At 40.2% G+C, this 10,773-nt stretch overlaps 1 non-coding gene across 1 annotated transcript; it reads left to right on the top strand.

Moving 5' to 3' along the window:
- Positions 1-10,065: 10,065 nt before the first annotated feature.
- On the top strand, positions 10,066-10,173 carry LOC148546193 (small nucleolar RNA R71). The gene has a single exon (XR_015900748.1). It is a non-coding gene; the product is annotated as a small nucleolar RNA R71 (small nucleolar RNA).
- The last annotated feature ends 600 nt before the right edge of the window (positions 10,174-10,773 follow it).

Here is a 10,773-nt window from a genome sequence, read left to right as displayed (position 1 = left end):
AAAGGATGCATATGTTCATATTTCGAAAAGAAAGTGCATGAGTAGGGTGAGATAGGAGAAAAATGGGTAGATAGGTTGCATTGTTATGAGTATATAGGCGATATAGGATTAGGTGGACACTTGAGCTAATCAAAGAACTAATTCTTTCAGTCCACTTAACCATATTTATCCTACCTAAACCCTAGCCTCATTACAACCCTCCAAAGACCTCATGATATTTGTTTTTCATGTATCAAATACTAGTTGATTATTAGATGACCTGCAAATCTTTGAAAAGCATGATTAAAGGGGAATTGAGTGATTAAGCCCTAAACACTGAGCGAATTGAGTGAATACACATCCAGTGAGGGGTTCGATCGCTCAATTCTATGTTCTTGCATCTCATGTTGTATCTTCTTGCAAGTTATTTGTTGGTTAGTTTTGAAATTTTAATTCTACTCTTTGGACATTGATTTTAGTGCATAAACTCTTTGCATTGGCCTTAAAGCTTTCTTGTGATGGATTGGAATTTCATGGTTTGTTTTACCAGCATCTTGCATAGTACATATTGGTAGTAACCTTTAGGATAGTTGCATGCATTTAGGTAGTACATAGAATAAATCGTTTTTCCTTTCATCTATCTCCTTTGAGTGTGTTTAGCATGAGGACATGCTAGTGTTTAAGTGTAGGAGAATTGATGAATCCATATTTGATGATGATTTTTGGTTGAAATTGAATGGATTTCATCATATAAACTTGCACTTATTCCCTTAAATAGCATGCTTTTGAACTTTCCTCCTAATTTTTGCTTGATTATGAAAACATGCTCTTTTGTGCCTAATTTGATTAATTTTATCCCATTTTCCTTCCATTCGATGCCTTGATGTTGTTTGTGAGTGATTTCAGATGTATAAGGTAGGAATGGCTTGGAGAGAATGGAAGAGGGGCATTGATAAACCACTATTTTATGGTTCATCTTGTGCTCAATTGAGTGGCTTTTATCTACTCTTTACCCACTTATTCATACTATTTGCATGGTTTTACATTTGCCTTCCTAATTATGTGCTTTGATTGAAAACATGCTTCTTTGATCTTATATTTGCTTATTATTAATCCTCTCTTATTACCATTAGATGCCTTAATATATGTGTTAAGTGTTTTCAGATATTATAAGGCAGGAATGGCTTGGAGGATGGGAAGAAAGCATGCAAAAGTGGAAGGAATGCAAGAAGTTGGAGAAATTGCTAAGTTGTCCAACCTGACCTCTCTGCACTCAAACGGCCATAACTTTAGCTACAGAGGTCCAAACGATGCGGTTTTAGTTGCGTTGGAAAGCTAATGTCCGGGGCTTCGATTTGATATATAATATACTATAGTTCTCCTGATGCTAGGTGATGCGACCACGTGATCCATGCGGCCGCATCGCAGTGACAAAATTCCAGCGTGGCAAAATTCGCAACCAGCGAATTCTTGGCTGTTTCTGACCCAGTTTGCGGCCCAGAAAACACAGATTAGAGGTTATAAAGTGGAGGACTGCATCCATTCATAAGGGGGCTCTCATATTCACAATTTTAGGAGTAGATGTAGTTTTTAGAGAGAGAGGTTCTCTCCTCTCTCTTAGGATTAGGATTTAGGATTTCTTTTAGTTTTAGGAGTAACTCTCAATCCCAGGTTTAATATTCCTTTTTCTTTATATTCCTCTTTTTACTTTCAGATGCTGCAATGCTTGTATTAGATATGTTGCCCAATTGGCTTATGAACTTTTCATGTTAAGATCCGCATATTTTATTTAATATTATTTGAGGTATTTTCAGATTTAAGATTGCTTTGCTTTGTTTAAGATTGCTTTCAATTTAATTTAGATATTTTTCTCCCTTTTGGCTTTGGTCAAGTGATTGGTAATAATTGAGTTATCAAACTCAGCAAGTGATTGAAATTGGCAGATTCTACTTGAACTAAACTTGCTCTAACACTAGTCTCTCCACAGGAGTTAACTAGGACTTGAGAATCAAGCTAATCAGTCCACTTGATTTACCTTCATAGTTAGAGGTTAACAAAGTGGGAAGAATCCAATTCTCATCACAATTGATAAGGATAACTAGGATAGGACTTCCAGTTCTTCATATTTTGCCAAGAGTTTATTTTATTATTATTTTATTTTATTTGTCATATAACATATTCCCACCTTACTTCCTAAACCCCAATTTACAAACTCATAACCAATAATAAGAACATACCTCCCTGCAATTCCTTGAAAAGATGACCCGAGGTTTAAATACTCGGTTATCAATTTTAAAGGGGTTTGTTACTTGTGACAACCAAAACATTTGTACGAAGGGATTTCTGTCGGTTTAGAGACTATATCTACAACGCGACTGTTTTTATGACATTCTTTACTGGCAAAAATCCTAACGTCAGGCATGCAAAGTGGATGAAGCATGAAGAATCAAAGGAGAAGAGCACAACGATGTGTGCGTACGCACAGACCTTCGTGCGTACGCACAACCATCAGAGCAGAGCCACGCGTGCGCGTGAGCTGCATCGTGCGCGTCGCACGTCCATTCAAGCATCGCCTAGTGTGCATGAGCACAACCTCTTGGGTATACACACAGGAAGGAATTTTGGCAGAGTGTGCGTGCGCACACGTTTGCGGGTACGCACAGGTGGCCGCACATGCCTTCATTAAAATTGCACGTGACTCGCAATTTTGGTAGATTGGAGGCTCATTTCTAAAGCCATTTAGCTCGTAATGAAGGGAAAATGAAGACCATAGCATAGCATAACATTAGGGTAGCTTAGGAGTAGTAGTAGGAAGCTTTAGTATAGTTTTTATTTAAGTTTTTCATCATCTCTACTAGGGTTTATACTAGAATTTTTACATTCAAGTGCCATTTCCGTTTTTGATCTTGGATTTTGCTAGCTTCCATTGTAAGTATCTCTTTGTTACTACTCTTTATAGCTACATTGTTCTTATTCTTTCTTATATTTCAAGTTATAGTTCAATTTTACTTCTCTTTTGTAATTTCAATTTCTTGTTGATGAATTTGATGATTGATGATTGTTATATGGCTTCATGAGTTGTTATTGTTGATTAAGATCATTTGTTGCTTTTAGTTTCAAGTATTTTCTCATTTTTTCCATGTTTAGTATTTTTGTCCACCAAGTGTTTGACAAAATGTCAATTATGATTTAGGGCTAGTTTTCTATCTCTTGGCTTGGGAAAAGTGAGCAACTGGGTTTCTAGAGTTGGAATGTCCAACATTTAGTGTCAATTCTTGGATTGTTAATTGTTCTTGTTTCCACTAACGCTAATTTGTTGCTAAGGCAATTAGCAAGCAATTTAGGATTTGTGGGTTAAGAACACTTATGCTCATTTAACTTACTCTCCGATGTGAAGGTTAATCAAGTGAGATTAATCCACTCTAATTGTCATAGTTGTGTTTCCAACAAGGAAAGGACCCTTAGCTCATTCCAAGCCAAGATACCTTTTATGCTTTAAATCTTTCATACACATTTACATTAATCCCTTTTATACCTTACTTGTTTATATTGCACGAAATTGTGATGTCCAGGCTCAAACAATCCCTGGCAACGTGAGCAACTTGGTGCGTTGATCTCAATACATAATTGTCACAACTTCGATACAACTAACCAGCAAGTGCACTGGGTCGTCCAAGTAATACCTTACGTGAGTAAGGGTCGAATCCCACGGAGATTGTTGGTATGAAGCAAGCTATGGTCACCTTGCAAATCTCAGTCAGGCAGATATAAAGTGATAATGGTGTTTTCAAATATTATATAATAAAATAGGGATAGAGATACTTATGTAATTCATTGGTGAGAATTTCAGATAAGAGAATGGAGATGCTTTTCGTTCCTCTGAACCTCTGCTTTCCTGCTATCTTCATCCAATCAGTCTTACTCCTTTCCATGGCTGGCTGTATGCAAGGGCATCACCGTTGTCAGTGGCTACATCCCCTCCTCTCAGTGAATCATATGCTCACGCACCCTGTCACGGCACGGCTATTCATCTGTCGGTTCTCGATCATGCTGGAATAGGATTCACCCTCCTTTTGCGTCTGTCACTAACGCCCAGCTCTCACGAGTTTGAAGCTCGTCACAGTCATTCAATCATTGAATCCTACTCAGAATACCACAGACAAGGTTTAGACCTTCCGGATTCTCTTGAATGCCGCCATCATTCTAGCTTACGCCACGAAGATTCTGGTTAGGAGATCTAAGAGATATTCATTCTAGCTTAATTCATGTAGAACAGAAGTGTTTGTCAGACACGCGTTCATAGGGGAGAAGGATGATGAGCGTCACACATAATCATCACCTTCATCACGTTCTTGGGTGCGAATGGATATCTTAGAAGCGAAATAAGAAGAATTGAATAGAAAACAGTAGTACTTTGCATTAATCTTTGAGGAACAGCAGAGCTCCACACCTTAATCTATGGAGTGTAGAAACTCTACCGTTAAAAATACATAAGTGAAGGTCCAGGCATGGCCGAGATGGCCAGCCCCTCTGATCTAAGAACAATGCGTTCAAAGATGATCCTAAGATCCTAAGATGATCAAAAGATTAGTACAAGGTCCTATTTATAATAAACTAGCTACTAGGGTTTACATGAGTAAGTAATTGATGCATAAATCCACTTCCTGGGCCCACTTGGTGTATGTTTGGGCTGAGCTTGAGTGTTGCACGTGCAGAGGCCATTTGTGGAGTTGAACGCCAGTTTCTGTGCCAGTTTGGGCGTTCAACTCTGGTTTTGGATCCTTTTCTGGCGCTGGACGCCAGATTTGGGCAGAAGGCTGGCGTTGAACGCCAGTTTACGTCGTCAATTCTTGGCCAAAGTATGGACTATTATATATTGCTGGAAAGCCCTGGATGTCTACTTTCCAACGCAATTAGAAACGCGCCATTTTGAGTTCTGTAGCTCCAGAAAATCCACTTTGAGGGCAGGGAGGTCAGAATCCAACAGCATCAGCAGTCCTTTTTCAACCTCTGAATCTGATTTCTGCTCAAGTCCCTCAATTTCAGCCAGAAAATACCTGAAATCACAGAAAAACACACAAACTCATAGTAAAGTCCAGAAATGTGAATTTAACATAAAAACTAATGAAAACATCCCTAAAAGTGACTAGATCCTACTAAAAACATACTAAAAACAATGTCAAAAAGCGTATAAATTATCCGCTCATCACAACACCAAACTTAAATTGTTGCTTGTCCCCAAGCAACTGAAAATCAAATAGGATAAAAAGAAGAGAATATACTATAAATTTCAAACTATCAATGAAACATAGCTCCAATCATATGAGCGGGACTTATAGCTTTTTGCCTCTTGAATAGTTTTGGCATCTCACTTTATCCATTGAGGTTCAGAATGATTGGCATCTATAGGAACTTCAGATTTCGAATAGTGTTATTGACTCTCCTAGTTCAGTATGATGATTCTTGAACACAACTTCTTTATGAGTCTTGGCCGTGGCCCTAAGCACTTTGTTTTCCAGTATTACCACCGGATACATAAATGCCACAGACACATAATTGGGTGAACCTTTTCAGATTGTGACTCAGCTTTGCTAAAGTCCCCAATTAGAGGTGTCCAGGGTTCTTAAGCACACTCTTTTTTTTTTTTTTTGCTTTGGACCTTGACTTTAACCGCTCAGTCTCAAGTTTTCACTTGACACCTACACGCCACAAGCACATGGTTAGGGACAGCTTTGTTTAGCCGCTTAGACCAGGATTTTATTCCTTTAGGCCCTCCTATCCACTGATGCTCAAAGCCTTGGGATCCTTTTTATTTGCCCTTGCCTTTTGGTTTTAAGGGTTATTGGCTTTTTCTGCTTGCTTTTTCTTTTTCTTTCTATTTTTTTCGCCCCTTTTTTTTTTCTGCAAGCTTTGTTCTTTGCTGCTTTTTCTTGCTTCAAGAATCATTTTTATGATTTTTCAGATTATCAAATAACATGTCTCCTAGTCATCATTCTTTCAAGAGCCAACATATTTAACATTCTTAAACAACAACTTCAAAAGACTTATGCACTGTTCAAGCATACATTCAGAAAACAAGAAGCATTGTCACCACATCAATATAATTAGGCTAAGTTCAAGGATAAATTCGAAATTCATGTACTTCTTGTTCTTTTGAATTAAAACATTTTTCATTTAAGAGAGGTGATGGATTCATAGGACATTCATATCTTTAAGACAAAGTTACTAACTACTAATGATCATGTAATGAAGACACAAACATAGATAAGCACATAACATAGAAAACGAAAAACAGAAGAAAGAAAGAACAAGGAATGAATTCACCTTAGTGATGGTGGCGTTTCCTTCTTGAGGAACCAATGATGTCCTTGAGCTCTTCTATGTCTCTTCTTTGTCTTTGTTGCTCCTCCCTCATTGCTTTTTGATCTTCTCTTATTTCATGAAGGATGGAGTGCTCTTGATGTTCCACCCTTAGTTGTCCCATATTGGAACTCAATTCTTCTAGGGAGGTGTTGATTTGCTCCCAATAGTTTTGTGGAGGAAAGTGCATTTGAGGCATCTCCGGAATCTCATGGTGATGAGCTTCTTGCGCCTCTTGAGCTCCATGACTGGGCTCTCTTGCTTGCTCCATCTTTTTCTTAGTGATGGGCTTGTCCTCTTTAATGAGGATATCTCCCTCTATGTCAATTCCAGCTGAATTGCATAGGTGGCAAATGAGGTGAGAAAAGGCTAACCTTGCCATGGTGGAGGACTTGTCAGCCACCTTGTAGAGTTCTTGAGGTATAATCTCATGAACTTCCACCTCTTCTCCAATCATGATGCTATGGATCATGATGGCCCGGTCTATAGTAACTTCAGACCGGTTGCTAGTGGGAATGATTGAGCATTGAATAAACTCCAACCATCCTCTAGCTATAGGCTTGAGGTCCAATCTTCTTAGTTGAACCGGCTTGCCTTTGGAGTCAATCTTCCATTGAGCTCCTTCTACACATATGTCCATAAGGACTTGGTCCAACCTTTGATCAAAGTTGACTCTCCTTGTGTAGGGGCGTGCGTTCTCTTCCATGTATGGCAAGTTGAACGCCAACCTCACATTCTCCGGACTAAAATCTAAGTATTTCCCCCGAACCATTGTAACATAGTTCTTTGGATCCGGGTTCTTACTTTGATCATGGTTCTTGGTGATCCATGCATTGGCATAGAACTCTTGAACCATTAAGATGCCGACTTGTTGGATGGGATTTGTTAGAACTTCCCAACCTCTTCTTTGAATTTCATGTCGGATCTCCGGATACTCATTTCTTTTGAGTTTAAAAGGGACCTCAGGGATCACCTTTTTCTTGGTCACAACATCATAGAAGTGGTCTTGATGGGCTTTAGAGATGAACCTTTCCATCTCCCATGACTCGGATGTGGAAGCTTTTGTCTTTCCTTTCCCTCTTCTAGAGGATTCTCCGGTCTTAGATGCCATCAATGGTAATGGAAAAACAAAAAAGCTATGCTTTTACCACACCAAACTTAGAATATTGCTCGCCCTCGAGCAATAAACAAAAGAATAGATGAAGAAGAAGAAGAAATGGAGGAGAGGGAGAGGGTGATGTGGTTCGGCCAAGAAGGGTATATAGAGGTTGTGTTGTGTGAATTTGATGAAGAAAGGAGGTCTTTATATAGGGAAGGGAGGGGGGGAGGTTTCGGCCATATGGGTGGGTTTGGGTGGGAAATTGGTTTTGAATTTTGAAGGTAGGTGGAGTTTATGAGGTAGGTTTATTGGGAAGAGTGGGTGGATGTGAGTGGTGAAGGTTTATTGGGGAAGAGAGATTGATGTGATTGGTGAGGGGTTTTTAGGGAAGAGTGTTTATGGGGTTGTGTGAAAGAGAGTGGTGAGAAGAAGTGAGTGGAGGTAGGTGGGGATCCTGTGGGGTCCACAGATCCTGAGTGGATCCTGTGGGGTCCACAGATCCTGAGGTGTTCAAGGATTTACATCCCTGCACCCATTAGGCATGTAAAAATGCCTTTGTATCCAACTCTGGGCGTTCAGCGCCAGGTTGGTGGCCATTTTGGGCGTTCAACGCCCATTTGTGTGCCATTTCTAGCGTTGAACGCCAGAACCATGCCTGTTCTGGCGTTCAGCGCCCAGAAGCTGCCCATTTTGGGCGTTCAGCGCCAGAACCATGCTCTGTTCTGGCGCTGAACGCCAGACAGATGCTCCTCCAGGGTGTGATTTTTCTTCTGCTGTTGTTGATTCCATTTTCAATTTTTCTATTTATTTTGTGACTCCACATGATCATGAACCTAAGAAAACATGAAAAATAATAAAAATAAGAATTAGATAAACATTGGGTTGCCTCCCAACAAGCGCTTCTTTAATGTCAATAGCTTGACAGTGGGCTCTCATGGAGCCTCACAAATGTGCAGAGTTTTGTTGAAACTCTCCAACACCAAACTTAGAGTTTGGATATGGGAGTTCAACACCAACTTAGAGTTTGGTTGTGGCCTCCCAACACCAAACTTAGAGTTTGACTGTGGGGGATCTGGTTGACTCTGCTTGGAGAGAAGCTTTTCCTGCTTCCTCCCCATGGTTGCAGAGGGAGATCCTTGAGTTTTGAATACAAGGGAGTTCTCATTCCATTGAAGGACTATTTCACCTCTGTCAACATCAATCACAGCTCTTGCTGTGGCCAGGAAAGGTCTTCCTAGGATGATGGATTCATCCTCTTCCTTTCCAGTATCCAGGACTATGAAATCAGTAGGTATGTAAAGGCCCTCAACCTTTACTAATACATCTTCTACTTGTCCATAAGCCTGTTTTCTTGAGCTGTCTGCCATCTCTAGTGAGATTTTAGCAGCTTGCACCCCATAGATTCCCAGTTTCTCTATTACAGAGAGGGGCATGAGGTTTATTCCTGAACCAAGGTCACACAGAGCCTTAAAGATCATGGTGCCTATGGTACAGGGTATTATGAACTTTCCAGGATTCTGTCTCTTCTGAGGCAATGTCAGTTGATCCAGATCACTTAGTTCATTGATGAACAAGGGAGGTTCAACTTCCCAAGCATCAATGCCAAACAATTTGGCATTCAGCTTTATGATTGCACCAAGAAACTTGGCAGTTTGCTCTTTAGTGACATCCTCATTCTCTTCAGAAGAGGAATACTCATCAGAGCTCATGATGGGCATAAGGAGGTTCAATGGGATCTCTATAGTCTCTAGATGAGTCTCAGAGTCCTTTGATTCCCCAGAGGGAAGCTCCTTATTGATCACTGGACGTCCCAGGAGGTCTTCCTCCTTGGGATTCACGTCCTCTCCTTTCCTCACAGGTTCGGCCATGGCACTTATGTCAATGGCCTTGCACTCTCCTTTTGGGTTCTCTTCTGTATTGCTTGGGAGAGTACTAGGAGGGATTTCAGTGATCCTTTTACTCAGCTGGCCCACTTGTGCTTCCAAATTTCTAATGGAAGACCTTGTTTCATTCATGAAACTTACAGTGGCCTTAGATAGATCAGAGACTAGATTTGCTAAATTAGAAGCGTTTTGTCCAGAGTTCTCTGTCTGTTGCTGAGTTGATGATGGAAAAGGTTTGCTATTGCTAAACCTGTTTCTTCCACCATTGTTAAAGCCTTGTTGAGGCTTCTGATCCTTCCATGAGAAATTTGGATGATTTCTCCATGTTGAGTTATAGGTGTTTCCATAAGGTTCACCTAAGTAATTTACCTCTGCTATTGCAGGGTTCTCAGGATCATAGGCTTCTTCTTCAGAAGATGCCTCTTGAGTACTGTTGGATGCAGCTTGCATTCCATGCAGACTCTGAGAGATCATATTGACTTGCTGAGTCAATATTTTATTCTGAGCCAATATGGCATTCAGAGTATCAACTTCAAGAACTCCCTTCTTCATAGGCGTCCCATTAATCACAGGATTCCTCTCAGAAGTGTACATGAACTGGTTATTAGCAACCATGTCAATGAGTTCTTGAGCTTCTGCAGGCATTTTCTTTAGGTGAATGGATCCACCTGCAGAAGTGTCCAGTGACATCTTTGATAGCTCAGATAAACCATCATAGAATATATCTAGGATGGTCCATTCTGAAAGCATGTCAGAAGGACACTTTTTGGTCAACTGTTTGTATCTTTCCCAAGCTTCATAGAGGGATTCACCTTCTTTCTGTCTGAAGGTTTGAACATCAGCTCTAAGCTTGCTCAGCTTTTGAGGAGGAAAGTACTTGGCTAAGAAAGCCGTGACCAGCTTATCCCAAGAGTTCAGGCTGTCTTTGGGTTGAGAATCCAACCATAATCTAGCTCTGTCTCTTACAGCAAAAGGGAAAAGCATGAGCCTGTAGACTTCAGGATCTACTCCATTAGTCTTAACAGTATCACATATCTGCAAGAATTCAGTTAAGAACTGAAAAGGATCTTCAGATGGAAGTCCATGAAACTTGCAGTTCTGCTGCATCAAAGAAACTAATTGAGGTTTCAGCTCAAAGTTGTTTGCTCCAATGGCAGGAATGGAGATGCTTCTTCCATGTAAATTGGAATTAGGTGCAGTAAAGTCACCAAGCATCCTCCTTGCATTATTATTATTTTCGGCTGCCATCTCCTCTGCCTGTTCGAAAATTTCTGAAAGGTTATCTCTGGATTATTGTATTTTAGCTTCTCTTAATTTTCTCTTCAGAGTCCTTTCAGGTTCTGGATCTGCTTCCACAAGAATGTTCTTATCCTTGCTCCTGCTCATATGACAAGGAAGAATGGACAGAAAAATGATAATAATAATAGAGATCCTTTATACCACAGTATAGGG

This window comes from Arachis ipaensis, chromosome B9 (genome assembly GCF_059453495.1).
Source record: "Arachis ipaensis isolate K30076 ecotype BB chromosome B9, ASM5945349v1, whole genome shotgun sequence".
NCBI lineage: Eukaryota > Viridiplantae > Streptophyta > Magnoliopsida > Fabales > Fabaceae > Arachis > Arachis ipaensis.
Note: the sequence above shows the minus strand (reverse complement) of the source record. Positions and strands in the feature narration are given on the sequence as shown.